This window comes from Carlito syrichta, unplaced genomic scaffold (genome assembly GCF_000164805.1).
Source record: "Carlito syrichta isolate Samal-C Ts95f unplaced genomic scaffold, Tarsius_syrichta-2.0.1 Scaffold304099, whole genome shotgun sequence".
Taxonomy (NCBI): Eukaryota; Metazoa; Chordata; class Mammalia; order Primates; family Tarsiidae; genus Carlito; species Carlito syrichta.
In genome coordinates this window covers 302,110-313,738 of record NW_007248195.1, presented here as the reverse complement: position 1 = coordinate 313,738, position 11,629 = coordinate 302,110, and positions in this window count along the sequence as shown.

Genomic DNA, 11,629 nt, shown 5'->3' with positions numbered 1-11,629 from the left:
TTGTTTTAACTCAATATTCTAGACAGATATTTGTATCTTTATGTTATAGTCGAGAACTTAGGGTTGTTAAAACTCTTGCATAAATCACACAGCTGGTTAATAAGTGATCCAAGTAAATCTATTTGTTTCTATAAATTTAGGACTTCAAGGTTTAGGGTTCAAATTCTCAGTGCACTCTTGAGTTGTCTCTGAACCTAACTAGAGCCAGACACCTGGGAAGGAGTTGACTTAAACTAATCACCGAATCCTCAGATTTTAGCAACTCTGGAGGCCTTGTTAAAGAGAAACTTTAGACAAATTAAATTTAAAAGTTTATCTGAGCAAAGAAAGATTTTAAAATCAGGCAGCACTCAGAACCAGAGAGCTCCGGTCAGCAGTGCCAGTGGCAAGCTTTCCTATGCTGGACAAAGAAGCAAAGTAGAGGAATCATCTGATTGGCTACTGCTAGATGTCTGCCTGTGATTGGTGGAAGCTCAGTTGTTTGTGATTGACTGAAAGCTATTTGTTGCAAAAAATATACAGGCATACCTCATTTCACTGTGCTTCATTTTCATTGCACTTTTCTCAATAAATTGTGTTTATTGCTATTTTTTTCTTTTTTCTTTATTTTTATTTTTTTAAAGCAGTTTACAATGTAATTTATTTGGGGGAGTAGGAGGAAGATGAGAAGGGGAAGGATGAAAATCAAATCCAAGGAAACACTGCTTTAATAAACATAAAGAAATACTTGGTGACTAAACACATCAATGGTTAGGCTATAAATAGATGCCTCTAAATTGTTTGAAATCAGAAAATAATACTTGTTTACAATGCTCAACTACTTTTTCCTACTTTTGTTTTTGTTTTGTTTTTGTTTTTTGAGTTGGAGTCTCACTCTGTCGCCCAGACTGGAGTGCAGTGGCCACTCCCAGCCACCGCAGCCTCGATCTGCTGGGCTCAGGTGATCCTTCCGCCTCAGCCTTCCAAGTAGCTGGAACTACAGGTGTGCGCTACCCCGCCTAGCTAATTTTTTTTTTTTTTTATTGTAGAGATGAGGTCTCGCCTGCCCAGGCGGGTCTTGAACCCACAGGCTCAGGCAATCCACTCACCTCAGCCTCCCAAAGGCGCGGGATTACAGGCTGAGCCACCAAGCCCGGCCACTTTTTCCTACTTTTTTGGGGGTCTGAAAAATCAGGGGTCTGGAATCAAAGCAAAAATTTCAAACCAGCCCCATTTGAAGAAGGAAAAACTCTGACTTACCAGAGCACTAATTTTTCCAATTTACCAAGTTAATTCTATGTGCACTTTCAACAAATTAAGGGCAAGTCAAAGGACCTGTAATTCAAAAGTGAACATTCTGATGACAGGATGGATCTGGAAGGCTGCAAAACCTCACAAGCTGTTCCCACCCACCCTGGATTTCTTTAACCCCAGGCTGCTGAAAGATATCAGGTCCAGGAAGACCGGCAAGGTAGTATGTGTATGCTGAGGTCCTCTGACTTACAGGGTGTTATGATTTACGGTCAACATTGCTTTTACATTCAGGACTTTCAGCCAGTTAGAGTACTACACAACTTCATTCTTTCAAACATTCAGTAAAAGCTCTGATGAGGTGACAAAATTCAGGGCTTTGATGTCCTTTAGGCCTACTGTTTCACCAACTTATTTCCACATCAATTCAACATGTTGACCTTTCCATGTCCATGTCCCCAACATCCCTTCTACCTGTTTCCCTCACTAACTGTTTCCTGCCAAGTGACCTGCTGCTCTTACCTATGTGATTCCTGATGGACTATGCCTTAGAATGGGACCTAGACCAGTAGGAAGAGTCTAAAAGGCTTGCTGGCTGCACCCCACATGTCCTTACTTATGCAGGCCTTCACAGCAGTGGTGGCCTGTGGCTGCTGCCCAGGAAGCATGCCTGACATTCTCTCAATACCTTGGACACTTACCTGATTCCAGACCCCTGATTTTTCAGACTCCCAAAACTTCTACTTCCAAACTCTTTTACTTTCTTATAGGTCCAGCTTCAAAGCATGAGAACTTGAGAAGTAAGTCAATAAGGAAGGGTGTTCACTTGCAGTGGATAGGCCTGGGTCAAAAGACTGCCCAGCTCAAAGTCTAACCTGAATGAGAATGACCACCAGTCCAGATATCCATGTCTCTAGTGCAAACTAGATTAGGTAGCGAACAGGCAAGGGATTGAAGCTGGTGGGGGAACTCCAGCAGTAGGACTCCTTGGATTGAAATGAACCTCTGAGTTGGGCAGCTGGTAGCACCACGATTTTATTTTTAATTTTTTTATACATATTTTTTATTTTAAAATTATGGAGTAAAGTTAAAGGTTAGGTATACAAATATGCATCGTTCAGGCACCCTTATTGATAAGGGGTGTCTTCCCATCCCCAGACAGATATTGACTACCATTAATCCCACCTCCGTTCCCCTCCCTACCCCCCCATAGTTTCCCAACACTGTCAATCCTTTTCTTATAGTATTATGATAGATGTTCAAGGTCCACTATATGAGTGAGAACATGTGATACTCAGATCTTTGTTTCTATGAGAGATCACTCAGTATTATAGACTCTAGTTCCAACCAGGTTGCTGTGAAATTCATGATTTTGTTCTTTTTTATGGCTACATAGTATTCCATCATGTATATGTACCATTTTAAAAATCCAGTCCTCTTTTGATGGACAGCATGGTTGGTTCCAGGTTACTGCTATTGTGAACAATGCTGTGATAAACATACGTGTGCAGGTATCTTTTTTATAGAGTGATTTGAGTTCTTCAAGGTATATTCCCAGTAGGGGCATTGTGGGGTCATATGGGAGGTTGACATTTAGTGCTTTTAGGAATCATCACATTGCTTTCCACAGAGGTTGCACTAGTTTACACTCCTATCAACAGTGTAGCAGTGTTCCCTTTTCACCACATCCTCTCCAACATCTGTTATTTTTTGAGTTATTGATAATGGCCATTCTGACTGGAATTAGGTGGTATCTCAGTGTAGTTTTAATTTGCATCTTCTTGATGATTAGTGAGGTTGAACATTTCTTCAGGTACCTGTTGACCGCTTGGATGTCTTCTTTTGAGAAGTGTCTATTCATATCTTTTGCCCACTTTATAATGGGATTGTTTGTTTTTTTCTTTTCAGCACGTTTGAGTTCCTTGTAGATCCAAGATGTTAGACCTTTGTCAGACATGGAGTTGGCAAATACTTTTTATCAGTCTGTGGGCTGTCTCCCTGCTCTCTTGATGGTTTCTTTGGCTTTGCAGAAGCTTGTCAGTTTAATGAGGTCTCACTTGTCTATCTTATCTCTTATGGCCTGTGGGTTTCGGGTTTTGTTCAGGAATTGGATGCCAGTTCCAATTTTCATAAGGGTGTGTCCTGCATTTTCTAAGGTTCTTCTGGCTTGAGGTTTTACATTTAGGTCTCTGATCCATTTGGAGTTAATTTTTGTGTATGGGGATAGAGAGGGATCTTGTTTGAATCTTCTGTATGTGGTTAGCCAGTTTTTCCAGCACCGTTAACGGAATAGGTTCTCCTCTCCCCAGTGATAGGTGGTGGATGCTTTGTCGAAGATGAGTTGGTTGAGAAATTGAGGTTTTGCTTCTGGAATCTCAATTCTATTCCATTGGTCTATATGCCTGTTTCTGTACCAATACCAAGCTGTTTTGATTATTGTAGCTTTATAGAAAAGTTTGAAGTCTGGTAAAAGTGACACATCCTGCTTTTTTTTTTTGCTGAGGATTGTTCTGACTATTCTTGGTCATTTGTGTTTCCATATGAATTCCTGTATTGTTTTTTCTAGCTCAGAGAAGAATGTTGCTGGTAATTTGATGGGAATTGCATTAAATCTGTAGATTGCCTTAGGTAAGATGGACATCTTCACGATGTTGATTCTTCCAATCCATGAGCATGAGATATTTTTCCACTTGTTTGTGTCATCTTTGATTTCTTTGAGCAGTGTTTTGTAGTTTTCATTGTAAAGGTCTTTCACGTCTCTGGTTATGAAGATGCCAAGGTATTTCATTTTTTGCATGGCTATTGTGAATGGGATCATGCTTTTTATTTGGGTTTCTGTTTGTTTATTATTGGTGTAAAGAAATGCGATTATCTTTTGCACTTTTATTTTATACCCTGAGAATTTGCCAAAGTCCTTTATCACTGCAAGGAGGCTTTTGACAGATTCCCTTGGGTTTTCAAGGTACACATCATGTCATCTCCAAAGAGAGATAACTTGACTTCTTATTTTCCTATTGGAATACCCCTGATCACCTTCTCTTTTCTGATTGCTCTAGCCAGGACTTCCAATACTATATTGAACAGGAGGGGAGCAGGAGTGGGCATACTTGTCTCGCTCCCGTTTATGGTTCCAATTTTTGTCTGTTTAGGAGTATGCTAGCTGTGGGTTTCTCATAGATGACTTTTACTATTTTGAGGTATGATCCATGTATACCTAGATGTTCGAAGGTTTTTATCAAGAAGGGGTGCTGGGTTTTATCAAAAGCTTTTTCTTCATCTAATGATATATTCATGTGGTTTTTGTTCTGATGTCTGTTGATGTATTTAGTTAAATTTATTGTCTTGTGAATGTTGAACCAGCCTTGTATCCAGGGATGAAGTCTACTTGATCATGATGGATGATTTTTGAGATGTGTTGTTGAATCTGGTTTGCTAGGATCTTGTTGAGAATTTTAGCATCTATGTTCATCAAGGATATTGGCCGGTAGTTCTCTTTCTTTGTTGAGTCTTTACCTGGCTTGGGTATCAATGTGATGTTAGCATCATAAAATGATTTGTGGAGGGTTCCATCTTTCTCAATCACCTGGAATACTTTCAGTAGGATTGGTATCAGCTCCTCCTTAAAAGTCTTATAGAATTCTGCTGGAAAACCATCTGGTCCAGGCTTTTTTTGGTAGGTAGTTTTCTTATTACATAGTCAATTTCTTTGATTGTTATTGGTCTCTTTAGGGTCTTGATTTCTTCTTGTTTCAACCTAGGTAGGTCATGTGATATCAGAAAGCCTTCCATTTCTTTAAGGTTTTCAAGTTTGTTTCCGTACAAGTGTACATAGTAGTCTCTAATGATCTTTTGTATTTCTTCAGTGTCAGATGCAACTTCATCTTTTTTGTTTCTGATTGTACTTATTTGGGCTTTTTCTCTTTTTTTCCTTTGTCAGTCTAGCTAGGGGACCATTGATCTTGTTGATCCTTTCAAAGAACCAGCTTTTTGTTTCATTGATTTTTTTGTATTATCTTTTTGTCTTCTATGTCTTGGATTTGGGCTTTTATTTTGGTGATCTGGATTCTTCTGCTGAAGTTAGGGTTTTGGTGGTCTTGCTTTTCCAGCTTCCTAAGGTGACCTGTTAGGCTGTTAATTTGTGATCCTTCCATTTTCTTCATGTGCGTTTGTAGAGATATGAATTTCTGTCTTACTACAGTTTTCATGGCATCCCAGAGATTTTGGTAAGATGTTTCTTCATTTTCATTTGTTTTCAGGTATCTTTTAATTTCTGTTTTGATTTCATCATTGACCCAGGAGTTGTTTAGCATCATACTATTTAGTGTCCATGTCATTGTGGGCCTGGGGGGAACCTTGTTGGTATTGATGTTTATTTTTATTCCACTGTAGTCTGAGAAGGTGCATGACAAAATTTTGATCTTTTGAAATTTGTTTATGCTTGATTTATGGCCAAGTATGTGGTTGATCTTAGAGTACGTTCCATGAGGTGATGAGTAGAATGTATATTCTGTGGTCATTGGGTGGAGTGTTTTGTAGGTATCCATTAAGTCCATTAGGTCAAGAATCACATTGAGGTTTCGAATCTCGTTGCTGATTTTTTGTCTTAATGATCAGTCTAGGGTTGTGAGGGGGTATTAAAGTACCCAGCTATGATAGTGTTAGAGTATCTAACATATTGAAGTTTTCTTCAATATCTTTCCTGAGTTTTCCTAGGAGCTTCTTTATGAAAGTTGGTGCTCCTATGTTGGGTGCATATATGTTTAGGATAGATATTTCTTGTTAATGGAGTGAACCTTTTATCATTATGCAGTGGCTTTCTGTATTTTTTTTAAAATTTTTGATAACTTCAATGGTATTTTGTATGAAATTAGGATCATGACTCCTCCTTTCTTTTGTCTTCCGTTTGCCTGAAAATTGGTTTTCCATTCTCTTACTTTGAGTCTGTGCATGTTCTTTCTAGTGAGATGGGTCTCTTGAAGGCAATATATTGTTGCCTGGTGATATTTTATCCATTTGCCATTCTATGTCTTTTCAGTGGTGCATTTAGTCCATTCACATTCAGGCTAATTATTGAAATGTGAGAGTTGGTCCCTATCATAAAGTCTTATAGAGTTGTTCTTGTTCCTCTTTGTTTGTTGTCTTTCTTTTGGTTTTGGTGTTGGTTAATGTGTGTTTTACTCTTTTTCCTGTACTCTTGTGAAGAACGTTGTTGTTCTTTCTTCCTTTTCCACTGTGTTTAGTACTTTTTAAAGCGGTTCTTGTAGATGTGGTCTGGTGGAAGTGTAAGTTTTTAGGGATTGGATATCTGGGAAAGATTTTAATTCTCCTTTGCTGATGAAGCTTAGCTTGGTTGAGTAGGCTATTCTTGGTTGAAATTGTTTATCTTTTAGAACTTTGAAGATAGGACTCCAAGTTCTCCTATCCTGCAGGGTTTCTGTAGATAAATCTGCTGCTATTCTAATTGGTCTTCCATGGTAGGTGATCTGGCCTTTTTTTCTTGCTTCTTTTAGGATTTTTTCTTTTTCTTTTTTGTGATTTGGAGTCTCACTCTGTCGTCCAGACTGGAGTGCAGTGTCTGCTCCCAGTCACTGCAGCCTCGACCTGCAGGGCTCTGGCGATCCTTCCGCCTCAGCCTTCCAAGTACCTGAAACTACAGGCATGCGCTATCATGCCTGGCTAATTTTTTTGATTTACTGTAGAGATGAGGTCTCACCAAGTTGCCCAGGCGGGTCTCGAACCTGCAGGCTCAGGCAATTCACTAACCTCAGCCTCCCAAGGCACGGGATTACAGGCTGAGCCACCGAGCCCGGCTGGATTTTTCCTTTTATATCTACTTTGTTACGCGAATTATTATGTGTCTTGGAGTTGGTCTTCTCATTTGTTGTCTTGCAGGGGTTCTCTGAATTTCTTGTGTTTGAATTTTCATGTCACTGATGAGATGAGGGAAGTTTTCTTCAATAATCTCATGGAATGTTTGTTCCAAGGTTGCCTCTGTTTCTCTTTCTGTTTCAGAAAGTCCAATTACTATTATATTTGGTTTCTTGAAATAATTGCTCATCTCTTGAAGGTTTTTTTAATGTGTTTTTAAGCCTCTTTTCTATTTTTTGACAGTTTGGGTTAGTTCTATATTTTGGTCCTCAAGCCCTGAGATTCTTTCTTCTGCTTGGCTAACTCTGCTTCCCATGCTTGTCAGTTTGTTATTTGTTTCATTCACAGTATTCTTTATTACTGTTATCTCAGTTATCAACTCCTTCCTAGTTTCTTCTGGTCTCTCCTCAATTATTTTTAATCTCTCCATCAATGTCTTGATATCTAGGTTTGTAGTTTGAGACCTGTCATTCTGGGGGCTCTTCATTGTTTGCATTCCAAAGTCAGTTTTCTCAGTGTTTGCCGTCCCAGGAGTCTGGGAGAGACCCATATTCTTTTGGTTTTTCTTCATTTGTGCAGATTTTTCTCTCTCTCCCCCCCCTTTCTCTCCCTTTCTTTAATTCTGTTTTTCAGGGAAGGTGGGTTGCTTTTACTCTTTTGTTCAATCTCCTGTTCCTCCCTGTGAGGGTCCTCTGGCTTTTGAGGCTGGAGCATGGGCTGGGGGCTGTACTTTTTGCAGTTTTGAGGGTTAATTGAGGGGGAAGCTGTGATTCAGAATCTATCTGCTGATTCCAGTATCCACCAACAGGTGTATGGGCAAACTGGAACCTATTTCCCACTGCCTTACAATCTGTCCATGCAACCAAGTGTAGGTTTGCTCCCTGGAACAAAGGAGGAACGAAAAAGGAAAATAATGGAAGAGGGGGGAGGTCAAGAGGAAGTTAGAAAGAGAGAAGAGTGAGAGGGAAAACAGACATACATACCAACTAATGGGTGAAAAAGAGACACAAGGCCAGAAAAGGGTGAAAAACAGACAGACAAACAAAATTCCCTAAAGCATACCGGTAATAACACAAAGACAGTCCAATAAAATCATGCCTTTTTGGACATCTGGCAAATGGCGATGGGGGGGCATGGTCTGTGAGACCCTCTCTGAAAGAGAACACCCATAAAGAGCCTAGCTCTCTTCCAAGGACTGTAGCTCCCATCTTCCACAACCTGCTCTTCACAGGGAACTCAGCTGCCACTGTCACCAGCCGTCACTACTCAGATATTGTGGCGGTCCAGGCTGCTCCTGCAGTCGTGAACGCTGCCACTGCAGTCATTCCCAGTTCATGCTTGAAGCAACCCACGACTTCCGACCATGAAGCCCCTGCAAGCAGGATCTTTTGAGATCGCCGCTGTCTGGCTGCTGCTGCCACTGCCACACCATGCCCCTAGCCCAGAGAAAGGCCTGTGGAACTCCCCCCATGAAGCTGCCACAGCAAGTCACGGATCCGTAACCAGCTCACTCCCCTCTGGACTGTAGCCACGAGGTAGCACCACCTGCTTGGGAACCAAGGTAACAACATCAAAACGGGAATGGCAGAGGCTCATCCCTCTTGAAAAATAGAAAAAGCCAGATCTCAGTAATAGACTGTACAGGGGGCCCATATCTGAATTGTTCTTCACAGCAGGCCAGGGGCAACTGATCCAAACTGTGAACAGTTCTATCAGCCTGCAAAGACAGCTAGAAATTAGAGCTGAAAGAACATTGGACATAAAGGAAAAGACTCAGAGTGTTCTTGGCTGGTTCTGTTACTCTACTGACTTTAATGTATCTCTTCCCCCATTTTTTTTCTTTTTTCTTTCTTTTCCCCCCCTTTTTCCTTTTTTCTTATTTCTCTGTAGACCCCATCTTTGTATAAAGGAATAGCACACCAATAAGGAAGTTGGTCAGTGTGTACATTAGCATCATTGTATGTTTTTGCTTTTTATATGGTTGTTGATTACTTTTCAGTCGTGGTTATTGTTTTTCTTTATATTTGTTTCAGTCTTTGTGTCCCTTTTCACTTACCAGTCGGTACACTCAACTGTTTTCCCTCTCACTTCTCTCTCTCTCCACTGCCCCTCCCCCCACTGCCTGCTTCATTCTCTTCCCTCTGTTAACCTCATTTTGCTTTCAGGGAGTAAACCTACAACCCCACTGCATGGACAGACTCCAAGGCAGTGGGAAGTGGGTTTAAGACTACCCATACAGCTGTTGGTGAATACTGGGATCTGCAGAGAGATTCTGAATCACAGTTTCCCCCTTAATTAAATCCCAAAACTACAAAAAGGACTGCCCTCAACCCACATTCCAACTCCAGAACTGAACAAAGCAAGAGGAAATACATTAGGAAGAATAGGAGATTGAACAAACAGAAGTAAAAGAAACCCCCCATCCCTGAATAACAGAATTAAAGAAGACGGGGAAGTGGAGAGAAGGGAAAAATAGGGAGGAAAAATCTACACAAATGAAGAAAAACCAAAAGAAGAATACAGGACTCACACAGACCCCTGGGAGGTCAGACACTGAGAAAACAGACTTCAGAACACAAACAATGAAGAGCCCCCAGAATGTCAAGCTACAAACCCAGACATCAAGGCATTAATAGAGAGAATTAAAAAAATTAAGGAGAGACAAGAGGAAAATAGGAAGGAGCTGATGACAGAAATAACAGCAGTAAAGAATACTGTGATGGAAATAAATAACAAACTAATTAGCATGGAAAGCAGAATTAGCAAAGCAGAAGAAAGAATCTCAGAACTTGAAGACCAAAATACAGAACTAACCCAAACTGTCAAAAACATAGAAAAGAAGCTTAAAAAGTGAGAACAAAACCTACAGGAGATGAATGATTACTTCAAGAGACCCAATAAAAGAGTAATTGGCCTTCCTGAGGCAGACAGAGAGTCAGAGGTCACACTGGAACAAACATTTCATGAAATCATTCAAAAAAACTTCCCTCATCTCATCAGTGATTCAAAAATTCAAGCACAAGAGATTCAGAGAACCCCTGCAAGACAACAAATGAGAAGACCAACTCCCAGACACATAATAACTTGCCTAAACAAAGTAGCTATAAAAGAAAAAATCCTAAAGGCAGCAAGAGAAAAAGGCCAGACTACTTACTAGAGAAGACCAATTAGAATAGCAGCAGATTTATCTACAGAACCTTCCAGGCTAGGAGAGCCTGGAGCCTTATCTTCAAAGTTCTAAAAGACAAATAATTTCAACCAAGAATAGCCTACTCAGCCAAGCTAAGCTTCATTAGTGAGGGAGAATTGAAATCTTTTCCAGATATCCAATCCCTAAGAACCTATGCTGCCACCAGACCACCTCTACAAGAAACACTTAAGAAAGTATTGAACACAGAAGAAAAGGAAAAAAGAACAACATTCTTCATAAGAGTACAGGCAAAAGATTAAAAACACACATGAACCAACTCCAAAACCAAAAGAAAGACAACAAACAAACAAGAACAATAACTCTGTAAGTACCTTATGACAGGTATTAACTCTTGTATTTCAATTATTAGCTTGAATGTGAATGGACTAAATGCACCAATGAAAAGACGTAGAATGGCAAAATGGATAAAATATCACCAGGCAACAATCTATTGCCTTCAAGAGACTCACCTCACTAGAAAGGACACTCACATACTCAAAGTAAGAGTATGGGAAACAAACTTTTATGCGAATGGAACACAAAAGAAAGGAGGAGTAGCGATCTTAATTTCAGACAAAATGCCCTTCAAGCTATTAAAAATTAAAAAAGATACAGAAGGCTACTGCATAATGATAAAAGGTTCAATCCATCAACAAGAAATATCCATCTTAAACATATATGTACCCAACATAGGAGCGCCAACTTTCATAAAGAAGCTTCTAGGTAAACTAAAAAAAGATATCAACTCCAACACCATCATAGCTGGGGACTTCAATGCCCCACTCACAACCCTAGACATATCAGCAAGACAAAAAATTAGCAACAAGATCCAAAACCTCAATGTGACTCTTGACCAAATGGACTTCATTGATACCTACAGAACACTCCATCCAAAGACCACAGAATATACATTTTACTCATCACTGCATGGGAGGTACTCTAAGATTGACCACATACTTGGCCATAAATTAAGTATAAGCAAATTTAAAAGAACTGAAATTTTATCATGTACCTTCTCAGACCACAGTGGAATAGAAATAGACATCAACACCCACAAGGTCCCCCTAAAACCCACAATGACATGGACACTAAACAGCATGATGCTAAACAACTCCTGGGTCAATGATGAAATCAAACAGAGATTAAAAGCTACCTGTAAACAAATGAAATGAAGAAACATCTTACCAAATCTCTGGGATGCCATGAAAGCTGTAGTAGAGGAGAATTTATATCCCTACAAATGATTATGAAGAAAATGGAAGGATCACAAATTAATCGCCCAACAAGCCACCTAAGGAAGCTGGAAAAGTAAGACCACCAAAACCCTAATTTCAGCAGAAG